The sequence below is a fragment of the Juglans microcarpa x Juglans regia genome, chromosome 3D, assembly GCF_004785595.1.
Source record: "Juglans microcarpa x Juglans regia isolate MS1-56 chromosome 3D, Jm3101_v1.0, whole genome shotgun sequence".
In the NCBI taxonomy this organism is placed as follows: domain Eukaryota; kingdom Viridiplantae; phylum Streptophyta; class Magnoliopsida; order Fagales; family Juglandaceae; genus Juglans; species Juglans microcarpa x Juglans regia.
In genome coordinates this window covers 36,224,218-36,250,121 of record NC_054598.1, presented here as the reverse complement: position 1 = coordinate 36,250,121, position 25,904 = coordinate 36,224,218, and the positions used below count along the sequence as shown (strand labels likewise).

Genomic DNA, 25,904 nt, shown 5'->3' with positions numbered 1-25,904 from the left:
TCGGATCGGGTTGGCTCCTTCCATAGCTGCGTTCCGGGCCGGGTCGGGTATAAACCTGACTTTTCCAGGTTGGGTTGCAAGCCTACTATAATATCACATGTATAAGTCTATAGATATATATATATATACATATAGGAAACTATGGTTTTAGCATTATATCGTATGTAGCATTAATGTATTTTCTTAAGTTTGGGATAAACCTGGTTTAAGTACATATCATCGTCACCAAAACATAAAAAAATAACACGAGGGTTAACCTGATTGACCCATTTATTTTATTTATGATTTACTTTATAAATATTTTTGTTCAGTATACTTCCACGTACAATACGCATAGACTGTAGATCTTTTGAAAATCATATTAAATTAATAATAGTGATTCATGAATAAAGTTGTAGTGACTATTTTATGATAAATATTAATGAAACGCTGAAAAATACCTTGTGCATCTATTATGATAATTGAGTTAATATTTCAAAAACTCATAATTGTTAAAAAGTGATAATCTATAATAAATGGTGAATAATATGCAAGGAATATATATATATATATATATATATATATATATATATCTTAGACTAAAGAACCTATAAAAATCGGAAATCCCAAAAATCGAAACTCTAAACAATGGAAGAATCTCCATATATCCAAGGTTTTGACATTGACTACTAAAAGATGATAGTCAAATTAAGTCTGCTCCGATAAGGATCCTAAAAGCTATATCCTATATTTTCATTATGAGTTTTTGTAAAAATAAATAACAAATATATTAAATACCTAATCTACATTTGAATTGCTTAAAATTTGAATCTTTTAGATTTATTATATATTTTTAATTTTATGGATGTTGTCAATATATATAAGGGTTTGCAAAGGAGTTCTGAACCAAATCCATAAACTTTTTGGTGAGAAGCAGATATACTAATTATGATGAAAACGATGTGTATAAATATATATATATATATATATCCATTAAATTAAAAATGCATCTACAATTTGAAGAGTCATGAAAAAAGGTTGACCTGTCTCGAAAATGGAATCTAGATATATAGAAATTAAGATAACTCGTAGAAAGATTTGATGAACATCTTAACAATATTGCATAAAGGATACTACTAACACACATTGTAATGCACCGATCCCGAGGGTCCGGAGTGTTAACTTATATAACCTGATAATCAACTCCAACAATACTAATGTACTTTCAAATCCAAGAATAAATACTTCCAAAACTTCAAATCAAACGTACATACTTCAAATTAATAAATCATACATTCTCACATATCAAACTCTCAATCTAACAACCCTAATAAATATCAACTTTCTCCGTATCTCAAATAATAAACTAGAATAAAATAAAATTGACATGAGTCTCCATAAACCGTCTAAATCTATTGAAATCAACTTAATAAATAAATAACATCCAATAGTAGCACTAATACCACGAGATACCCAAAACTAACCACAGCTACTTTTGTCTACAAACTCTAATACTGATCTTCAGCTTAACCATCAATGTCATCTGAAAATATTATGAAGATTAAGGGGTGAGTTATGAACAACTTAGCAAGTAGAGAACATATACTAGCATGTAAACATGAGTATTTATAACGTTCAACACGTAGAACAAAACATTTTCTTTCAGAATGCAAAAACAACATATTTACTTTCAGATTATATAAACAAAACTTGTTACAAAACATCAGAGCGAAATTTTCAGAAAACAAACTTGTTCCCAAAAAGAAAATCCTTTGACATATCCAAACTGAAACATTATATTCATATCATCTCATAGCATCACATCGGGACAAATATTCATATTCGCTCTTTTTTGCATAGTTAAGAAACAGAATGCATAAAATTAGCTCATGTCTACACCAGTCATGACAGAAAAATACTTTCTATTATGTAGAATTTATGCATATGCAGAACAAACATCTGAGGTCGTTTTCAGATTTCTTTTAAAAAACAAACAAGCATATTTTCAAAGTCAACCTCTTTTCATTTCTTTTATGCAAATCTAGTATATGAACCCCGCTTACTTGACTTCCGTGTAATATCAACACCTTGAGTCGGAACTCTAGTAGTAACACCACCTAAACAAAATATATACCCAACATTTAATAAACCAATCCAGTAAGCTACCTTTTATTGAGTAATAAACCAAAACAGCCCCTTCTTAACTCAATAATTATCATAAAATTAAACCTGAATAATACCCTCCTCAAACGATTCGTATTTAAACCCCAAAACAGTCACCTTTTATCAATACCAAACTAACCATAAATATTTCCAAAACCAACAACAGCAACTCCTATGACTAAAACATAACACAAACAATACGTCAACTCCAAAGAAACTTCAGAGAGAGAACTCAACAATGGCACAAGATTTTGAGACCCACGAGGAACTGAACACTGGCATTACCCAAAGAAAAATCACGAAATCGCCTAAGAGTAAAGAGAAACAGAAAAAAAAAAAGAGCGATGGCTCACCGTTGTGGAAGAAAAAAAAAAATCAGCCAACGGCGACGAGATTTCAAGTGCTCACGGAAACGCAGCGCCAGCCAAGGATGAACCCAAAGATCTGCTTAAGAGGGAGAGTCTGAGAATAACCATAGGAACGTGGGAAGAGGCACACGGAATGGAGAGGTTTTTGGGAAGAATAGGAAAGCTGGGAAAGGAAAGAAAACCGAAGAAGAAAAGAAAAAGAAACCGACGGGAAGTAGAAATCAAAGAGGGAAAAATAAAACTCACCAACGACGCCGTTTACTGGAGTCTTCCGAGCTAGGCTTCATCTGTACCTGGGCCTTGGGCCCGGGTGTTACACACATACATGCACGGCCCTCCAATAGTTTCTTACATGGTCTTTAACACCACCTGATCATGATCTCAATGTACTAGGAAGGTTCAATGTGATCTCAAATAATATTTGAGAGATCAGTTTGTTTTTTGCTCGTACGTCATATCAAGATTTTCTGGTAAAACAACCGAATTACGATCTAACTTGTTCATCATGTATTTTTGTAAGGAGTTAGAAAAATACAAGTGTACTACAACTACTTTAATAATTGTCACTCCCTTAATCATTAAGAAAAAATATAAAATAAAATACAATACCTTATCGATAAATACTTTTCCGGACGACGGATGAAATCTTTGGTATAGAACTTTTCCGGCGATTTAATTTCACCGTTGGAAATGATATCCTCATTCGTGGCGATTTATCTAGTTGATTATTAGACTAAAATTGACAAAAATTTACAGTTTCACTAAAACTTGTTATTTATGAAAAAATGAAACTAGTTGACAATACTCTACTACAACAAGATTATTAGCGACAATTATAATCATTGCCAGTTCTATAATTGACGTCACAATTACTTTCTCATTTGTGGAAGATTTTCAAGGCTTCAAGTAAATAAAATGGGTACCAAATTTGTTCCTTTGAGTTTGGGTTTATTTAGTTAGAAAGTTGAAGTTTAGCCAAACTCAAATCATTTCCATTTCCATTTTTTAATTGGGTAACATGTGTGGGAATACTTTGCCTCTTCTTTTTTTTGAAAGTGAGTTCACGATTTTTTAGGCTTCTGAGTTTTTTTTTAAAACATTGGTTATAACTTTTTAAACCTTTGAATCTTTTAATTTTTTTAATATTTTAGCAATTTTTTTAGACTCTATGGTTATAACTTTTTAAACCTTTATGTTAATCATATAAAAGTTGTGGTTTGTTTCTGTTTCTCTTTTGATGAGAAATGCAGGTGGATTTGTGAGTGAAATGCTTGCTAGTGGACCTGAAGGACCCATACCATCATCTATTTCTGTTTTGGAAAAGTTAAAAAATTTGTGAGTGAAGATATTCTCGATCACTCTGTCAGATGATACAAGTATTCGTAGTTCTTTGTTAGTTATACTGATTGTGATTTTGTTTGTGCATTCCATCCTGTTTGTGTATCCCATTTTACATTTATTTCTTAAAATTTAATAATTTTTATCTCAAAAAGGTTATTAATGGAAACTGGGTATGTCCATTTGCACTGAACTAGATCTTTTTTACAATAACTTCTTAGAGAGTTCTATGCCACCATCATATCACAAAATTGGAAGCTACTTGTTGGAAAGCATAATCTTACTTCACCAATTTCCTTATTCTCGACAAGAGGTGATGACAAATCAGTCTTTCTTGTTCGCCCAATCTATGAAAGCCATGTCACTATCCATTATTTGCAGCCTAGAATATTTTTATTGTATAATTTCTTGACATTATACTACTGAAATTGTCAAAAGTGCAACTTTTGAGGTATTCAACATACTCTCTATTTCTTTCATTTGGCATATATTATATGTGGAGTAATGGAGTCTTCTACTTCTTAATGCTTTGTTACTCTAAATGTTAAGGAATTTAAAAGCACAAAGTGATGATGAAGACGAAGTTGTGGCTGCTTCCAGAATTGCATCCACTATTATCGATGCTTCTAATTCAATTGAAGTTTCGAGTACGTACTTTTGTATCTAAGCATGTAATACAAATATTGAATAACAATGTGCTGCTTATGAATGCTAGCATCATTTGTTAGTTTGACAATAGTCTAATAATACTTTCATGTGATGGTTTCAGGAGTTCTAGTAGCATCAATGATGAGACAATGGATCCATGCTGTACAGAGACAGAAACTAATGAGGTTGAAAAAACCTTTCAGGGAATAATGGAACAAGGAGTATGAAAAGATACAAGACCAAGCTTTGTAGTTTATTATTGTGTATTGAAGTTTGATTAAAGCAGTGTATGTGTTTTGTAATATTCTTAGCAAATTAATTCGAACAGTGTTATATGTAGTGAATTACATCATATATGTCTCATTCATTTTCATTTGATTTGATTTTATAAAATCATTCTAATCATACATCAATATAATATAAACAATATAGGCTTTTATGTAAAAAATAAATTAAAAAAATAACCAACTCAGGTTAACCCAGAATCCGAGTTTTAAAAAATCCAAATTCATCCGGGTTCTGACCTGCGTTTGACCCGGGCTAACCCGGTCTGGGTTCTGGCCCAGGTTTGAAACCTGGGTTTAGGTCTGTGTATACTTGGGTTCCCGAGCTGGAACCTGAATTGACAATCCTAATCATGGAATTAATCACAAAGATCACACTTAGGTTTATGGAAGGTGTATATAGTACTGTCATTGATTGATAAAAATCTCATATAGAATCCGTGAAGGCCTCGAGTTCATCAAAACTATTGCCATGCTTATATATATATATATATATATATATATATTGGTATGAATGTATGTTAACATTATATACTTCCAATTAATTTGAATTTTCTGTGATCCTGAAAAGATAATTATGTAAGTGAGATTATTTTCTGTGAATAAATTATGCAACATGTGAATTCATAGTATGTTTGATTCCTCGTTTCTTTTAATATGTTACTAATTGTATCTTTTTGTTGTAATTGCAGATAAAAATGATTGAGATCCAATTAGCCTCTGCAGAATCCTCTCCTAGTGACATAGACATATACAAGTATCCAGAACCAAGTCTGGTTTGGTAAGAAGTTTGGGATGTTCTTTCAAGCATGTCGGTTCATCATCTACGACCTCGATTTCGGAGGTTAACAATCTTACCAAAGATTTAGATGCAGGATGCCAAAAAATTGAGCAGATGAAGTTGAGGAAGCAGAAGTTGGAGTCTCTCTTATCGTGATAGTCTGATTTAGAGATGTGTTTGCAGGAGCGACAAAGAGACTAGAAGGAGAGAATACCCATTGAAGTTCAAAAGCAAATACAGAGGGAGATGATGGTCCAGATGGAACGTGTTATTTCACTTCAGAATCGCATTGGGGAAGGAAAGAAGAAGAAATGAATATATCATTATCATTATTAGAAACTTTTATTGCTATTTTTGCAACTCTATAAGACATTATTAGTTGTTATATTTATGGTATAATATGAATCAATTTGTATGTTTTTTAATTTTATGAAATTACTATTTCTTATCAGAATGTTCGCATGTAAAGAACAAACGTTCAAACATGGCTTCACATTCGAACCAATGTTCGAACATAATACCACTGAATTCTAAGAAAACGTTCGAACATAAGTCACTACATTCGAACGTTTCCATGCACAAACAATCTAAACGTTTGAATGATTAGAATAACTACGTGCGAACAACAACCCAACACCCGAATGTTAAAAATTGTACGTTCGAATGCTTATCCATTAACATCTGAATGTTACATTCAAACGTCTCCTAGCAAACGTTCAAACTTTGTTACATATGAACATAAATATAATTTGTGCGAAGCAAAAATAACGACGTCTAATTTTTTTACGTTCGAATGTTAATCGGTCAGGTTAGCGTTCGAACGTCGGTTTTTACGTGCGAAGTTACTTTTTGGGAAGGATTTTAACTGTCACATAAAACATTATGTTCGAACGTTACATGTCACGGAAGACTTCCAACCATCACAATAAAATTTTTTGTGATGGTTGGAAGTCTTCCAGCGTGATGCTGCATGCCAATCTTTTATTAAATTGATAATATTGCCCATAATTTGTTCTACAATATAGAACACAGTGCACAAAATGTGTATCATTTACAAAATCTGAATCATGTCTAGAATTTATGAGTGACATTTCTTGTATTGATATATTATAATTATTTTTCTATAGTTTATTTGAACATGAAATTGTCACATATATGAAATTGTTTAATTGATGACATGATGTGATTGATGATAAATTGTTTTGCTAAGTGATTATTTCAACTCGAAATTCTATTTTATGAAATAGTTTGGTGATCACCAAAGTGATCCAACTAGAAAGTCATAGGTTTCAAGTTGTATTTTGGATCTTAATACTCATATCCCAAGTATAAAAAAAATGACTTTGCAAATTTTTGAATAGATATTTATATGTATCTTTAATCATGAGAATATTTTGACCTGGACCAAAGGGGCACCACTTTTCTTGTGATTAATATTCTAAAGTAAAATAATTAATGTGTATCCTTAATTGAGAGTTGGAATTGGATACTCAAAGGTAACGGACCTATCGCATGATGAATACATTATTAATTATTTTTTAATAGGTGAAAGGGAATCACCATAATAGTCAAAAGTTTAATTTTGTATGCTGTAATTTTCATCCAAAGATGTGTTACAGCAGTACTATTTATTGTTTATTATTTAACTCAAAGCATTAATGTGTGAGCATATATTTAATTGCAGTTTCAGTTCCTGTTTCGCTTCATTTGCATGCTTCATCTGTTCTGATCCTTAATGGAACAAATTTCTCAGACTGGTCTAAGCAAGTCCAGTTTCACCTAGGTGTACTGGATCTTGATTTGGCACTCTGAACTGAGAAACTGCCTGCTATTACTGAGGAAAGTAGTGCGGAAGAAAAGACTTTAAGTCATTCTTGGGAAAGGTCAAACAATTGAGCATTATGTTTATGCGAATGAGTATAGTGAACAACATTAAGTCAACATTTCATGAACGTGACACTGCTAAGGAATTTTTTAAGACTGTGGAAGAACATTTTTGTTCAGCTGACAAGTCTCTTGCTGGGACATTAATGGCTGAACTCACCACCATGAAGTTTGATGGTACTCGTGGGATGCATGAGCACATCCTTGAGATGTCAAATCTAGCTGCTAAACTGAAGGCTCTTGGGATGAATGTGGATGAGTCTTTTCTTATTCAATTTATTTTGAACTCCTTGCCTCTTCGGTATGGGCCATTTCAAATTCATTACAACACTATTAAGGATAAGTGGAATGTAAATGAATTGGCCAGTATGCTTGTTCAAGAAGAGATAAGGCTTAAGCAACAAGGACATCATTTAGTTCACCTTATAAGCAAAGGAGCCAGTAAGAAGTGGAAGAAACCTAAAAAGGGCAAAAGGGTAAAACCATCTAAAATCAATGGGCCTCCTCAAGGTATAGAGGCTCATGAGAGGGGATAAAAAAGTATCAAGTGCCGTTTCTGTAAGAAGTTTGGGTATGTTCAAAGAGATTGCCACAAGCGTAGGGCATGGTTTGAGAAGAAAGGTAAGCCTTTAGCTTACGTATGTCTCGAATCAAATCTTATTGAAGTTCCTTCTAATACTTGGTGAATGGACTCAGGTTCCACTGTTCATGTTTCTAATTCGATGCAGAGCTTCCTTACAATCCAGACTTTAAACCAAAATTAAGATTCCATAGTTGTGGGAAATGGAGTCAAAGTTCCAGTGATTGCTACCAGGACATTTCGTTTATTTCTAGACACTGGTTGTTATCTAGATTTGTTTTAGACACTTTATGTTCCTTCTATTTCTCGTAATTTGGTTTCTGTGTCTAAACTTGACCTTCAAGGTTATTCCTTTTCATTTCATAGTAGAAGATTCAGTTTGTTTAAGAATTCTTCTTTCATTGGTTCGGTTAGTTTATGTGAAAGCCTTCTAACCCTGCATCATAATGTTGGAACTAAACATAACCTAATCAATGAAAGTTCTTCCTACTTGTGGCACAAACGTTTGGGTCATATATCCAATGAAAGAATGGAGAGATTAGTAAAAGATGGGATTTTGCCTAACCTAGATTTTACTGATCTCGATGTGTGTGTGAATTGTATTAAGGGAAAACAAACCAAACACATAAAGAAGGGTGCTACAAAAAGTGGAGAACTTCTTGAAATTGTCTATACAAACATTTGTGGGCCTTTTGACTAGCCATCTTTTGGTAAAGAAAAATATTTTATCACTTTCATTGATGATTTTTCACGTTATTGTTATGTCTATTTATTGCATAAAAAATCTCAAGCAATGAATGCCCTAGAGGTGTACATTATTGAGGTTGAAAGGCAATTAGATAAAAAAGGTGAAAATTATCAGATCAGATAGAGGTGGTGAATATTATGGAAGATATGATGGATTGGGTCAACGCCCTAGCCCATTTGCTAAACTCCTAGAAAGGCATGGTATATGTGCACAATATACTATGCCAGGTACGCCTCAACAAAATGGAATGGCTGAAAGGCGTAATCGTACATTGATGGATATGGTTAGGAGTGTGTTAAGTAATTCCTCTTTACCCATTTCATTATGGATGGAAGCCCTTAAGACCCTTGCAAATGTGGCATCCGAGACAATGTGGCTTCTTGGACTTCTTCATGAGCTAGGTTTTCCACTAAAAGCAGCTCCCCTATTACTCTGTGATAACCTTGGTGCTACGCATCTAAGTTTCAATCCAGTCCAACATTCACGCATGAAACACATACAAATCGATCTCCATTTTGTTCATGATCTGGTTCAACGTGGTTCTCTCCAAGTTCGACATGTTCATACACAAGACCAATTGGCTGATCTGTTGACAAAGCCATTGTCAAGACAAAGAACTGAAATCTTGAGATACAAGATTGGGCTTGCTAATGGAAGCTCAATCTTGCGGGGGCGTATAAAGACAGATTGCAAGGATCAAGGCAATGATTGAACAGAGCACATCTAGCCTACAATCAAGCAAGATCATTTAAATCAATTTTGTATATTCTTGTGACCGCTGTATTAACTTTAACAAATCTATAACTGCTGCATAGTTTTAGGCAAATTGATGTACATTGCCGTAAATAGATTTTCCTAGCTATGTATATAAGTCAGCTCTTATTACATCAATAAAGTGTGTGAAAAATTCATTGAAAACAATAGTGTCATTTCCTCTATAGAGTGGTGGTTACAAAACCATTGGCAGTTACTAAAAGGAAATAGGTCCTCTCTCTACCCATTTAGGAAGTATTGTACGGTTTCCATCATTTATGAGTGAATGTAACTTTTCATTTAGAGAAAGGGTTAAGAGAGAGAAACTTATCTCATGGAGAATTCTACATTTTCAGATCAAGAATTAATTGAAGAAATCGCTATGAATTCTGGTATGCTATTTATGTTTATGAAAATCATGATAGTCAAGATCTTGGAATTTATGAAGCTTTAAGTTTTACGCTTAATTTTTATTTACATGTCATCCATCTTCCCGAACGTCAGCTTTCCTAGCTGTATAAAGAGCTTAAGGGCTCATCAAGGAAACCTCAATACTGCATAAATCAGTGAGAATACCTCCAGTACTCAGGCCAAAGCCAGAGAGGAAAACCGTATGACAAAATTATAATTGATCAAACCCTTTGGAATTCTATATGTAACATCAATTAAATTATATATAGTTGATCAGCAATATCATATGATTCATTTGGCCGACAGAATCGATCGAAGGCTCGATTAGCCCCCTTGTAAAGCTAGCTATATATATACGTGCAGAACCAAAAATATATGATCATTAGGAAGATACAACAAGCTGTTTGGATTTCAATATATATCAACATATATGGTCATTTATAAGAGTAGTACTGTCATGTTGATCACCATTTATATATATGAAGAAGATCGATCAAGGTCATTTTTATATAACCGTACGTGCGACGATCTACTCAATCATGAAATTCAAACAAGACTGTCATGGTCATGATCACTTTCAATAAATTGTCAAGTCATGTTTATATTTTTGTAACCAATTTGAGAGCTCCATGTTTGAGGCAAGTAGTTTTTAATCGATATGGATGAAAAGGTTTTGGGTATACTAATATAATTAAAACCTACCGTCTCCAGTCCCTGTAGCCCCCTGCATGCAGTTACTTGCATGGCTAGAGAGAAAGGAAGGAGGAAGCGGAAAGTAAACTACGGCAGGGACCTCTCTAACCCTAACGTACAGCCACCAACTCTTTTGAAGTTGTGGATCAGAACCTTCTAGGTCATAATTTTTTTAACATATAGCTAGGGTATTTGGTTTGGAAAATCACACATTCCATTTGTACCTCTATATCTCTTCTATTATATAAGCGGCTATCGAGCCGCTATAGTAATGAACAGTAAATTCTTGTTCATCCATGTAAAAGTTTTGTGTGCTGTATTGTGTCTTTTTTTTCCTTCTTCTTTATTCCTTTGTGTCCGTTTTTGTGAGGATGTAAATGTCTTTTGAGTGTCGGTAGCTTTACCTTCTTTTCTCTCAGTCTTTCTACTTTCATGTTTCTCGTCCCTCTTCATTTTATGTTTCTTCTTCTCACCGAAAGTAAGCTTTTTCTCTCTTCTTCTTCTCTCTCTCTTCTCTGGATCTTCTTTTCCACTTCATCTATGCGTCATCTCTCTTCAGGTAGGTTTGTGGCTATTTTTCTACTATAAGTCTAGTTAAGCCCCCCGTTTGTGGCTATTTTTCTACATAATATGAAATACAAACCGACACAAACAACTCTCCAAAAACCAAACTCCTTTCCTTCTTTGTCTCTTCATCTTCTCTTTTTCTCTACATCTTGGTGAATCCTATCTGCAATCCCCTGATCTACTGAACACTGGTTCGCCAAAGCCCATTGATGCCTGCGATGCGGCTAAATGTGCTGGTTTCATTGTCAAAGGCGAGGCCTTGGTGTCGTCGCTGTCTTTGGGTAAAATAATTTTGAAGCTTTAGCTTTTGCATGTGCTCTTGAGTGTGTTTGAAATCTGGGTTTTTGTTTGAGTTGTCCATTTTGGTGGTTTTATTTTTTGTTTTGGGGTTGGTGGTGGATTTAGGTGGAGCTGCCATGGATGTTGATAAATCAAAGGCAGCCGGAACTGCACTACGTTGGAAGAAGCTCACAGTGAATATTAAGCAGGAGATAAGCTCTCAGATGTGAAATTTCGTTCACCAACTAGCATACCATGGATAGTCTTGTAGTACCAGAGTTGATCATGTATGTAAATATCTTGCCTTTTTGGGATTTTATATTTTGAAGAAATTTGTGTTTTTTATTGGGTTTCTAGAACTGATGCTCTAATTTCAGGCACAAGCATCAATCTGTGTAAGCCGAAATATGAGATGGTGGGAGAAGAACCAAAAAGAAAAGAAGAAAAAAAAGTAAGAAGACACAGAAGAAAAGAAAGAAAAAAAAGTTGCTTTCGGTGGAGACAGATGGAAGATGATTGAGTTAATGGAAAACCTCTTTCGGTGGTCTCGGCAGTTTTTGTGGGTAGTTAAGTGGTGGTCAGCAACTTGGTTTCGGCACTCTGGTTACTATTGAGTTCCTGGGCAGGAAGAGCCTTCGTGGTAAGAGTTCCACGCTGTGTCCATGGAGACTTGGGATTTAAGAGATGGGAGCCACCTATTAGGAAAAGCCAACCTCCACAACAATTTCAGTGCATCCTGGTGCTCCCCACGAGAACCATCAAAGGGACTTCAAGCCTTTACTGTAGATTTATGAGCCTTTCTTCCTGCAAGGGACTAGGGGTGGGTGGAAGCAGTTTATTGCTTTGTCCTCTTTGGATGTTGGAAGAAAAAGCTAGAAGGCGTCCAATTAGAGACCCGAATCTAAGGACAATATTTGCTAGAAAAATGCTAGAAAGCACGCTGGTCATGAGGCACGAAACACACACCCTCCATGTCATCAATAGTGAATGTCTATTTTGCCCTTACTTGAATCCTTTACTTTCGTTTTGTGCCACCAGAGACCATCTCATTTCTCTCCATTTTGTCTCCATCACAGAATGCAGTGCCATTAACTCCCATACCAGGTGCAGGAAGGAGCTGAAAGCAGCTTCGATGGAACCGTTCTGAAACTCATACAGTTGGACTATGTAGAAGATGATCCACAAATGAAAAGATGTCTGGACTCTGAACTAAATTCTTGTGGACAAATTCCAGTTCAATACAAAACAATAACCTTCCAAAATTTCTCCAAGTTTCCCACTTATGCTACTAACTTTTTTTTTTTTTTTTTTTTTTAGTTTTTGCAAGAGTCTGGAAGCATGGTGCCTTTTGAACTCATGCATAGACCTAGAAATGCCAGTATAAGGGTCTGTTTCATTTCTATTTTAATTGTTTTCAATCTTTAGGGAGTTGTTTGATTTCATGAGCATGCGGATGGTTTTAGAATTCTTATTTCTTTTCCAATTTTTCAAAAGTTTTTTTTTTTTGGGGAAGTATTTCTTTAGTTTGTTGAACCGTGTTCATCTAGCATTTTTTTTTTTAATTTTGAAATGGTTTTGTTAATTTGAGGAGTGATTCCATACTAGAGCTAGGTCTGATGCTCATGGTCTGATAGGAGCTAGGTCTGCGTATGAGTTTTTCAGAAAAAGAATCTCTGCATTACTCTTTCACGACTGCCTTTGAGCGATGGATCTTTCAGAAAAATAAGAGATTTGTTAGGGAGGAGGGCAATAGAATGCAGAGAGATTTGTATTTTACAGTTTTAATATTTTTTTAATCTCACTTATCCACGTTGCATTTCGTGCTTTTCGTGAGCCTCAAGGGGCTTCCTTGTAGCACTACTCTATTTGCTAACTAAGAAAATAGAAGTGTCCAATGGAGGTTTTCTTTCCTCCGTTCCTCATCCCAAAGATCTTCAAGCTTGGATCCCTCTGAATGCCCATCATCATGCTCAGAATTCCCTAGCCCAATTTCAAGTATGATTTTTGGATCTTTTCACTCTGTGGGATGTGAATCTGAAGGATGGTTTGATTTTTTTTCCCATTTCGTGTGGATTTTTTTATTTCATTTTTTTGCTTGTTGGGTTTTTGTTCTACATTTTTTTTGGATGTGAATCTGCTTGTTGGATTTTTGTTCGTCGGTATGTATAAAATATATATTATTTACCTGAGTTGTGGCTGTTTTGCAAAAATGTTATAGCATGTCTAGAGTTACATCCTTTTGTGTTGTTTTATGATCAGCATCATTATTTTTCTATTAAGTATTTGTTTGGTTTGAGGAGTTAACAGGTAGCCCCTGTGCATCCTTCATCTCATTCATTAGTTTCTAGATTACCAAACTGAATTTGTATGTTAAATGCTTCTCTTATATTGAAAGTCTGAAGGCTTACTGCATTTTGGGTAAGAGTGGAAACTAGGCTATTGTTGTTTTCAGTTGGAAGTTCTTTAACAAGTGAATGGCATAACATCAGTTAAATAAAAATGAGCATGCTTATGGGTTTCGAATCTAATTCACTTTCTTGTTTTAAAGGCAAGCCACTCATTTTAAAACTTGATATTAGATAGTCTGAGTTAAAATACAACTCAAGTCAACTCAAAGAGAGGCTTAATCTTAACTAATGGTTTTCACACATACATTTTCTAGGGGTGAAGTGTGAAACAGAGGACCTCAATACAATAACAGTGAAGAAATGCACTTCCGCATGTTATTTGCATGGGCGTGCAAACACAAGCAATTTCTTTTTCCTACTGACACTGCTTTACATTTAGGTAGGTAAAGCGGAAAATATGCACTGAGAAAGGAAATTATATTTATCAGTGATCTCTGGATACTTGTGTCAGTAGGAAAAATATATTGATTGTGTCAGTATCTTTGCATACTTGTGTCAGTACCCAATTTTTTTCTCTCTCTCTTCTGCCGGTTGCTAGTTGTATCAGTGCATGCGTATAGGTAGGTAATTGTGCCGATTTAACTATTATATAAGTGGCTATGAAACGACCATTAAATTGAAATTCTTGTTAGATTTCCGTTAAATTAAAGTTAAGTTACTGTAGCTTTGGAAACAGTAATTTTTTTATCTTTTAGACAGTTTTTATTTTTTTTACATCTTTATCCGTTGAGTATTAGAATATTTTAGGTTTATTATTTTTTTCCTTTATGTTTTGCAGGTTGTCAGTCCACAACTTTTATGTTTTTTCACTGTATGCTTTTTCTCTTCTGCAGATTGGGTTTATTATTTTTATTCAGAAACTTTTAATTCATTTCGTTGACTATGATGTTATTGGGGGTTATTGGGGTTTCTGATGCACTGGCTGTAGTTGATGCTTTTGTGTCAGTACATGCTTTTTCTCTTTACGCTGGTCTTTGTGTGCTTTTTGTCTTATGCAGGTTGAATCAGTGCATGCATATAGGCAATTGTAAAAAAAAAACCCTGGTCGCCATAGAAGAAGGAAAACATTAAAAAAATATTGTAAAAAAAAATAATCAAAATTTTAAAAACAAATAAAAAATCACAAAAACTTAAAAAAATATTCATAATCAGTGGGTAAGGATACACTTTTTTTTTTTTTACAACTGTTAATACAATATTATTTATAATGGTCGGTGATTTTGCGACCTTGGAACTCAAATCGGGTGGAGAACTCAAAATTAAGAAAATCTTACTACTTTTGATTCAAGATTTTTTTTTACAAGAATAATTTTATTGAGAAGTAAATAGGCATAGCCAAGTACATGGGAAATATACGGAAATATACGAAAATGAAAGACATTTTTTTTATCCAAGATAAAATTAACCCCAAAATAATATTAATAGGCCTTGGTGCTTGAAATATGTCCAACTATAAACGAAAAAAATAAATCTCTGAATCCATGGTATATTGTCATGTCAACCATGAAACTCAAAATAAGGAGAATGCAGCCTTGGAAACCCAACCTTGGAAACTCAAAACATGTCCAACTATAATCTGTGTCTCGTTGAAATACATTTTGTTATGGCATACAACATTACAAATGTGTAAGAATGCTTTTTGCTATTTAAACATTATAGCAGTTCAATTCTTCCGATTTTCCAAGTTAGCAAGAATTCGTGGCTTGGCAAAGTAGAAATTGAAGGTTCTAGAAGCAGGACTTCTCTTGCATTCTCTCCTGCCACTAGAGAAGACTTTGCCTCACAACGGCTCCAGCAGAATATTTGCAGGGCCCTAGAGAAACCCAACTAGAAAATACAATGAGTCGATGCAAGTCTGCGTAATGTTATTATATCTCTTACTTGCAGATAATTTGGCGAATCTGCTACTTAGGCATGTCATTGGACGGATGAGTTTCCATTGAACTAATCTTTTCATTTTCTGATCCATGCATTAAATTATTCACTAATAAAGTATTTTTGATAAAAAACTCATATTATTTTTTTTGTTTGTGCACATTACTAATCTGCACAAATCTATTTCACCCAAACTAGGCAAACGTGCAACGTGCTTTGCACGTTGATCCTTGCGTAGTATATATATATCGTGAGGGGAAAAAAATACCCATAGCCTATAAAATTAGGGCCCAACCCACCAAGCCATTATTAAGGATAAAAAGGGAGACCAGGAAGAGATAAGAAGGGACAGAGTGAGACATGAGGGCTGCAAATGTTAGGGGGGATAGGGAGACGAGAGATATTAGGGCTGTAAAATGGTAGAGGGTCAAAAGAAGAAAGAAGAGTGTTCACGCAAGGGAGATCTGCCAACTCATGGCAGGCTGACATGTACAGTAGGGGGTCAGACAAGCCTATAAAAGAAGAGGCCCAGGCAACATAGAAAGAGAGGTTTTTTAGTGATTTGAGACTGATAAAATAGGGAGATCGGGATGATGAACAGACGGATCAATAGGGAATCAATGGAAATATATTGAGGAAGAGTTACAACTTTCTCTGTACAGTGAGACATAAGGATCCATGAGTAATTGTAAGCAGATATATTATATTGGAGACTTCCCTCCACAAATCCCGTGGACGTAGGCATATTGCCGAACCACGTAAATCTTGTGTCATCTCTTTTTACTTTTCCTACACTTATTTTTCATTCACCTCCATGGACATACGAACCGCCACCGTATAGCAGCACCGGAACACTGCCGGGGGCTCCAAATAATTCACATCGTATACCGGGGGTGTGAAGTTGCCCAGGCCTGCGAAACACGGCATCAACAGTGGCGTCGTCTGTGGGATTTCTGTTGTCCTATAACCCACGTGTCGTTCGTAGGCCGGCAACGATACACTCTCAGAGTTCGGGATATGAAGAAGAACAAACTGAACCGATGGAAGGAAGAGCTGACGAACAGCCTATGATAACATAGAAAAATGATGCAATAAAGGTGAAAGAATGATGATTTTCCAGTGCACTGAAGAAATTGCAAATAATGAAAGGAGCTTCCTCCAGATAAGTATTCTCAACTTTTTTTAAATGTTTACATTTATAAAGGGGCAAATAAATCTTTACACGCCCGGTCGGAGATTTGAGCTCTATTGCACTCAGTTCCTTAAAATGAACTAGGCAAAGAGTAAAACACCTGGTAAATACCAAATGCGTAGAAATCACGCTGCTCGGACATTACAAGTGAATACTGTGCACTTAAGTGCACAGTAGCACACAAACAATCCTCAGACTTGCACAGTACTCGAATAAAACACTGTGCACTTGAGTGCACAGTGCATGAGCGTACACGTTCAACGTACATGCATACACATCCGCATGCATGCATGCAAGATCGTGCACTGTGCTTGTGCACGAGGCCCGGCCCCCAGCGCTCCCATAGCTTGCGGTCACCACCTGGATCGTTGGTGGTCTCTAGCTCTAAAAGCCACGACCCCCACCAAGGGGGCGTGAATAGTGCTCCCGTACGCACAGAGAGCAGGTTGAAGCCCAGCCACGACACAGCGAGAAAAAGGGGCTAGCGCCCACCATGTGGTTCGTCGGCCCCGTCTGTCACTACCGAGGTATCATCGGCAGCCCCTCATACCCAAGAAGCAACCCCGACAAAAAGAAATCGCACAGCCTTGTGGTGCTACGCGCGTGATAGCCTAGCTGCTACAAAATGGGAAAGGTGGTCGGCGCCCACCGTGTGGTGCGCAGGCATCGTCTGTCTCCTCTGAGCCGATCATAGACCCGTGACTCCCTCCGGCATGGTTCCGCACGAACCACATCCAGTAATGCCATAGAAACAGCTCGGTCTCCGGCTCGGTCTCAGCTTCGGCACCACCTGATGATCACATACACACACACACACACACATATATATAGCTAGACTTATAGTTGTTCCAAAGCAACTCATTTGATATTCCGAAAGAAAACCAGCTAAAGTAAAAGGAATTCGAAGTATGGCCTCTAAAGATTAAAATTAAAGTGAATCTAGTAAAATTGTTTGAAGATCCGCAAATTACAAACCTACCATTTGGCACTATGATTATATACAATCATTGAAAACTGAATATGTGGTACATTTTTCTGTTTATATTGTTTATCACTGCTCTTTGAATTTATTGTCTATATATTTTTGGATTCTTAGGGAGTTTCATACACCAGAAAACTTGCTGAACTGAAGGGAGAAGTGACGATGATGTTTCATAAAGTGTTGGAGCCTCCAAAGCAACTTGATCTTGTTGATATCTTGCAAAGACTGGAAGTGTCTTACCACTTTCAGGATGACATAAGGAGGATATTGAAGAAAAGAGGCAATACTAGTACTCACGATGGTGATGTGTGTAAGAAGGAGAGTTTATATACCACATCTCTTGAATTTAGACTGCTAAGGCAAAACGGATATATAATGTTCCTCAAGGTAAAGTGGTAAACAGCATACGATCGAGTTCATTTTTCAATATATATATAACAAAGAGATCTTACACACCACTGTCCTTGAACCATGACGATAATATTGCTTTTAATTTTCAATATTTTTTTAATATATTTATATATTTATACACACATAAATAGGGAACCGTCACCCATCATTCAAAGTTAACAACGTGTGAGATATGTTGATTGCAGAGATTTTTAATAATTTAAAGAATGAAAAGGGAAATTTCAAGGAATTTCTTTGTGATGATATTAAAGGAATATTGACTTTGTATGAAGCCTCATTCCTTTTGATGGAAGGTGAAAGCATCATGGAGGAAGCAAGAAATTTTGCAACCAAATATCTCAAAGAATACGTGAACCAAAGCAATGATCAAAATCTTTCTGCAAGGGTGAACCATGCCCTGGAGCTTCCATTGCATTGGAGGATGCCAAGGTTAGAAGCAAGGTGGTTCATTGATGTATATAGGAGCAGGGAAGATATGAACTCTATCTTGCTTGAGCTTGCAGAATTGGATGATTTACCTTTAGTGTAATGTTTGTGGTTCCAGATGGGATGCCAATACAACGGAAAAACTTCCTTATTATATGCAAACATGTTTCCTTCCTCTTCATAATACCATTAATGAAATGGCTTTTGAAACTCTCAAGGAGAAAGGATTCAACAACATTCGATACCTAAAAAATGCGGTAAGACCTTGATTTCTAAATTCATAATCATTTCTTCACTAACATTGTTTTCTTGTATGTATTATATATACTTCCTCTAGCTCCTTGCTCTACTATGAATATTTCAGTGGGTAGATTTATGTAAAGCTTATCTGTTGGAGGCAAAGTGGTATTACAATGGTTATACACCAAGCTTTCAAGAATACATTTAAAATGCATGGGTTTCAATATCGGCACCAGTTATACTGGAGCATGCTTATTTTGCTGTCACAAATCGAATAACAAAGAAATCATATGGTTTCTTGGATCAAGAGTATCCGAATATAATTTGTTGCTCATCAATGATTCGACGACGTATGGATGCTCTTGGAACATCTATGGTAAGCAAACCATATATACTATCTTAACAATTTCATCAATAATTGTTTTACCACGTGACATGAACATATATAGATCAACATCAATCCATAAATATCATGTGTGCATATATATATGTATATGTGAGTGTACATGTTTGTGTTTCTTATCTCATGAGGATGAGCTAGAAAGAGGTGATGTTTCTAAATCAATCAATGTTACATGAATGATACTTGTGTTAGTGAAGAAGATGCTCGGGAGTACATAAGGTCACTGATTAGTGCAACTTGGAAGAAGTTTAATAAAGAACGCATTGTTACTTCACCCTTCTCAGAAACGTATATTGTGGCGCCCACGACCCCCATGTAAGGAGACACGAGAATCGAGATACCGGGATGATGACAACAGGGTCACACATCCCAATGATAGTGCCAAGTGTGTGTACATGCAACAGTGTACAAAAACAACGCAACGGATAATTAATACAACTAAGTACCAGAATTGTTAATACAATTTAAAGAATCAGTAAAAAGGTTTAAAAATTATACAGTCATCCAAAAATAAATATTTTACAAGTCTCAAACCAAGACGAGTGATCCCAGATCACTCCTCGGGCGAAGCCAAATCCACAGGCTCACCCTCAGCCTCATCTGCATCGAAATCTGCGATACCAAAAAATGGTACCGCAGGTAAGTATAAACCACTCAACTCTCGGGATAAAAACATATTAATGCAACCAACATGCATTCATATGACAAAATACACTTAACCATAAAATACCATTTTTCCCAGAAAAATGATTATTTCCAACACACGCCAAACATCCCATTTTGGCCCAAAGACATAGTCTGTCATTTTCCCAGAAAATGATTCACACAAAACAAACCATTTATCAGACACTGTAGGCGGGAATCGCAGGCGGGACTCTACCACCGTCCCTGCTTACCACCATCCCTACTGCGTGCACCGTAGGAGGGAATCACAGGCGGGACACAACCACCGTCCCTGCTTACCACCATCCCTATCGCGTGCACCGAAGGTGGGAATCACAGGCGGGACTCTACCACCATCCCTGCTTACCATCATCCCTACAGTTCCTTTCCACATAATGAATACTTATCACACACAAGGAATACTTATCAGAGCACTGTAGGCGGGACTATACCACCATCCCTGCTTACCACCATCCCTAGCTCGTGTACCGTAGGTGGGAATCACAGGCGGGACACAACCACCATCCCTGCTTATCACCATCCCTACCGCGTGCACCGTAGGCGGGAATCACAGGCGGGACTCTACCACCATCCCAGCTTACCACCGTCCCTACAGCCTCTTTTTTTTTTTCTCAAACCAGTCAATCCAGTTGTTTCAAACACACTCAAATCATTTCACATGAAAATCCAATTTTCAGATAAACACATGAACATGTATGCAATCATGTGAAAACTCAATTTTCATTTACAAACATGAACATGCGTCCAAATATGCCATATACATGAAACAACACCACAACAACCAACAATTCACAATACCAACCAAACACACAACTCCGTCCATAATCCATCCGACCTCCGAACTCCTCGGACTCAGTTCGGCATGTCCAACCAGATCACAATAATATGTGTTAGTGCAAAAATACATTTAAATCACGAAAGTTCTTTGGAAAAATACTTACAGTGCTATATAATAATTTTCGAAGGATTACGAAGCTGCAAGAAGTGGCGGCTCAGCAACGTAACATTGTAAAATACACTGTGGCCGTGGGTCTCAAAAACTCACTTTTCAACGGAGACAAACTAAGACCCGAAATTGATAGGGTAGGGCGTAGAGAGGTCGGTGAAGCCAATGGTGGTGGTGGTTTGCCGTGGGTGGCGACGCAAATGGTGGTTTTAGGCCAAAAATACCCAAATCGGAAATGAGGTTGGATGTGCTTCATCGGTGACGGATCGGAGCTGGGGTTGGGTCCATTGGGTTGCTAGGAGGTCGAGGATGAAGTGGTGAAGAGATGGTGGCCGGAGGTGGCGCGACGGCGGTGCTGGAGCTCAAGATGCACCGCGACTGGGTGTTGCGCGTGGAGGCTAACGGCGGCGATGGAGGAGCTAAGATTGACAGGGAGTCGTCGCTGGCCGGTGGGGAAGCTGATGGGAGGGGCGGTGTCGCGCACGGCGGCGCGACGCCGGTGGGTTGGGTGGAAAGAGAGAAGTGCACGGGAGAGGAGGGAGGAGCGTCGCGCGGGAGAGAACTGGAAGGAGAAGAAAAAAAAAAGAAGAAAAAGAAAAGAAAAAGAGAGGAAAGAGAAAATAGAGGGAAAGAAATGAGGTCCAGTCCTCACATCTTGGGTTACAAAAATGATCCAACGGAAATGATTTTAAAACAGCAAATCAATTAAAATAATTTAAACGTAATGATATAATGAAAATAAAATAATTAAATCCCACAATCAATTAATTTAAAAGAAGAACAATTTAAATGTATAACAATAAATAAATATTAAGAAAACATAACAATTTAATTTTCACAATTTAAAGATCATAAAATAACCCATTTAAAATATCCGATAATTATAAAACAAGAGAATAAATTTTTGACTTAATAAAAATAATCTTTCAGTGAAAATACACTAAAATACGGGGTGTTACATTCTCCCCCCTTAAAAAAAATTTCGTCCTCGAAATTTGTAAGGCCATACATTATGCTAAAACAGGATACATGATACAACCAGAACACGCTTGAGATAACATACCATCACCAACGCCCAAAAGCGTAAGTAATGCTCTCTCAAGTCTACTCCCATAGGCAAATCCATCATACTCGCATTAGTCCCCCAGTGGCACAGCACGCCTAATATTCCTATGGTGGCTATGTTATCCGAAATCTCTTTTCCCCAAGAACCTTAATACAATATCCAATAAATTTCAATGATTAATAGCTTCATACAATAATCCATGCTAACCTCAATCAATTCCTATGCTACAACTTATAAACCTCCATTGAATTCTACCTTTGGTAACCTAATGGCCACTTCGAAAGTTAACCATCCATAACATAATTGGCACAACCAAATGATTAATCTTCAACTACAAGTATCGTCTAAAAATTCAAATTACCACTAATTCCTCAAGATCAGCACAACATCCGAACTCCTAACTACAACAAAAATATCACGCTTCTGCTGTGCACTCTGATATTCACCACAAGCATAAAATTTATGTCCTCATAAAAACTAGCACCATCGAGTACAAGGTGGTTCCATACCTACTAACCAAAAAACTCTTATCACAATTTAGTAGAGAAATGCTCTCTTTCCCAAAACCACGAGTTAACTCAAATTCCTCAATAGCACATCACTATTAAACCTCAAGGCAAGCCATTTTACTCAAATCATCAATCCACCAAAAGCCAAATGCAAATCACCCAAGGATCCTAATGCTTGATTAACTCACATACTTGATCATATTATTCATCGCTAATGCCTAAGCTTCAACTTCCAAGATCTTATCATACACCAAACATGACAACCCATCAATCTCTCTTCAAGTTAAATAACAATGTCATTAATTCAACCAACTGGATGCTCAATCTCCAAAGAAAGTATAACCTCAAAATTTAATTTCCTAGGTAACCTCAAGTCACAATTAATCCTTGAAGATAATCACAATAATTATTGTCAACCTTCATTCCATTGAGTAATCCGCTTCGACTACACACTCCGATTGACTCACCAAAAACTCCAAACCAAAATCTCTTGAATTTAATATTATTGTATTTATTCATCTTCAACACCTACCCAAGACACTTCTTCCAAGCCAAAAATGAGACAAGAACCCCTGTACTCTCCGAAATGCATACACACTCACCACTATTACGCATCGTTCTCATGCACATTTAGCTAGAACCAATAATCCTCCAAACGTGCAAGTGATCAGACACTACCATTTCCATCATCTGAGCCTATATCCTCGAAATCAACAAGTATAATTTCCTACATCCGCACCATCTATTATCCTTAAAATTGATATGGATTAAATCCTCAACTTGCCACTAACCTCAAGTTAAAAACAATCATTTTATGAACTAGATCAGCATCTTCAATCCTCGGAAAATACACAAACTAGATCATTACCTTCCATCTCTAAAGAAGTTCTCTCCTAAAAATTCTTATATCAGTAACTCAACTCTGATCAATCCCAATTTAATGGTTACCAACTAATCAATTGATAGAATAGACCAAGCTAGCGTACCAAGTCTACAAAACTAAGAACTCAAATCCTATTATAATTCAACCTTTCAACTTTGAAATTCTAAAACCTTAACCCATATAAGAATCATTCTTCGAAATCCTCAAGATCGACGATCTTAAATCTAAAACATTCACCATATAAAGCTTGTAAATTCTAAAGTCTCAAATGTTAACAAGCTGCTTATCAAGGTCGGCAAGATCAAAAACTTCTAATCTAAGTAATCCCTTAATTGCTTGTTGAACCTACCACTTTAAATACAATAAACTTATTTTCTAAAAACTATAGAGCAACAAACTTTAGATAAACTTCTCATAAATCTAACCTTGAAGCTTGTTGAACTTACAACCTTCTATTCTAAAACCCCTATCATAACTCCACAAAATCTAAAACCTCAATTATCTTATTCCCCAGAGATCACCCAGACCATGTCGTTCCCTTCAAGCCTCGATATAATAAAAACAACCCAAGCCGATAAAAGTTCAAGCCGACTACACTAAATATTCAAGCCTAACAATAGCAATCATATTCGGACCATCTTCCTGCCACAGCACAACTCTTAATCCGTTTTTCAACTCCGAACAAAACAAAATAAATAAAATTTCATAAATAAATAATATACGACAAAATGAATAAAACCAACAATAAAATATCATAAGACAAAATGAATAAAACAAATGAAGTAGTGCACAATAAAATAATAATAAAATAAATAAATAAAATAACTTACCATAAAATAAAACGAATAAAATAAAATAACATACAAGTAGTATACAATAAAATAAATAAAACCAACAAAATATAAAAACATAAATAAATTAAAACCATTAAAATAACATACTTCAAACCAAATAGTTTCAAGTCACAACTTTAAAACTTTCTGGTACTCCACCTATGGGACATGTGGTTTTACCCAGAGCCGAACTGCTCTGATACCACCTGTGGCGCCCACGACCCCCATGCTTCACCGGTGACGGATCGGAGCTATATAATAATTTTCGAAGGATCACGAAACTGCAAGAAGTGGCGGCTCAGCAACGTAACAGTGTAAAACACACTGTGGCCTTGGGTCTCAAAAACCCACTTTTCAATGGAGACAAACTAAGACCCGAAATTGATAGGGTAGGGCCTAGAGAGGTCGGTGAAGCCAATGGTGGTGGTGGTTTGCCGTGGGTGACGGCGCAAATGGTGGTTTTAGGCAAAAAATACCCAAATCGAAAATGAGGTTGGATGTGGTTCACCGGTGACGGATCGGAGCTGGGGTTGGGTCCATTGGGTTACTAGGAGGTCGAGGATGAAGTGGTGAAGAGATGGTGGCGGGAGGTGGCGCGACGGCGGCGCTGGAGCTCAAGATGCGCCGCGGCTGGGTGTTGCGCGTGGAGGCTAACGGCGGCGATGGAAGAGCTAAGATTGACAGGGAGTGGTTGCCGGCCAGTGGGGAAGCTGATGGGAGGGGCGGTGTCGCGCACGGTGGCGCGACGGCGGTGGGTTGGGTGGAAAGAGAGAAGCGCACGGGAGGAGCGTCGCGCGGGAGAGAACTGGAAGGAGAAGAAAAAAAAGAAGAAGAAGAAAAGAAAAAGAAAAGAAAAAGAGAGGAAAGAGAAAATAGAGGGAAAGAAATGAGGTCCAATCCTCACATCTTGGGTTACAAAAATGATCAAATGGAAATGATTTTAAAACAGCAAATCAATTAAAATAATTTAAACGTAATGATACAATGAAAATAAAATAATTAAATCCCACAATCAATTAATTTAAAAGAAGAACAATTTAAATTTACAACAATAAATAAATATTAAGAAAACATAACAATTTAATTTTCACAATTTAAAGATCATAAAATAACCCATTTAAAATATCCGATAATTATAAAATAAGAGAATAAATTTTTGAATTAATAAAAATAATCTTTCAGTGAAAATACACTAAAATACGGGGTGTTACATATATTGAGATCGCAATGAACCTTGCAAGGATGGCCCAATGCATGTTCCAATATCGAGATGGTCATGGTAGTGCAGAATCTGAAACTATGGATCGTGTCATGTTAGCATTGCTGATTCATCCCATTCCTCTGCCTAAGAATATTGATGGATGATTAATATCGATACATAGAAATACGTGATTGAAGCTTTAAGTTCACAATTATTAGTCATAGGTGACTTGGTATAAGTAATTAGGTTATATGATATATATATATATATATATATACACACACACTCATCGATGTATAGAAGAGTTTTAATCGAGTTGAGCTAAGTAATATATTATTACCCTTATGTCGTTACGTCAATGCAGATAAG

The 25,904-nt window shown here is 36.3% G+C and overlaps 1 pseudogene; it reads left to right on the top strand.

Annotated features, from left to right (window-relative positions):
- The first annotated feature begins 18,648 nt into the window (after positions 1 to 18,648).
- Positions 18,649 to 25,699, top strand: LOC121255279 (annotated as a pseudogene).
- The last annotated feature ends 205 nt before the right edge of the window (positions 25,700 to 25,904 follow it).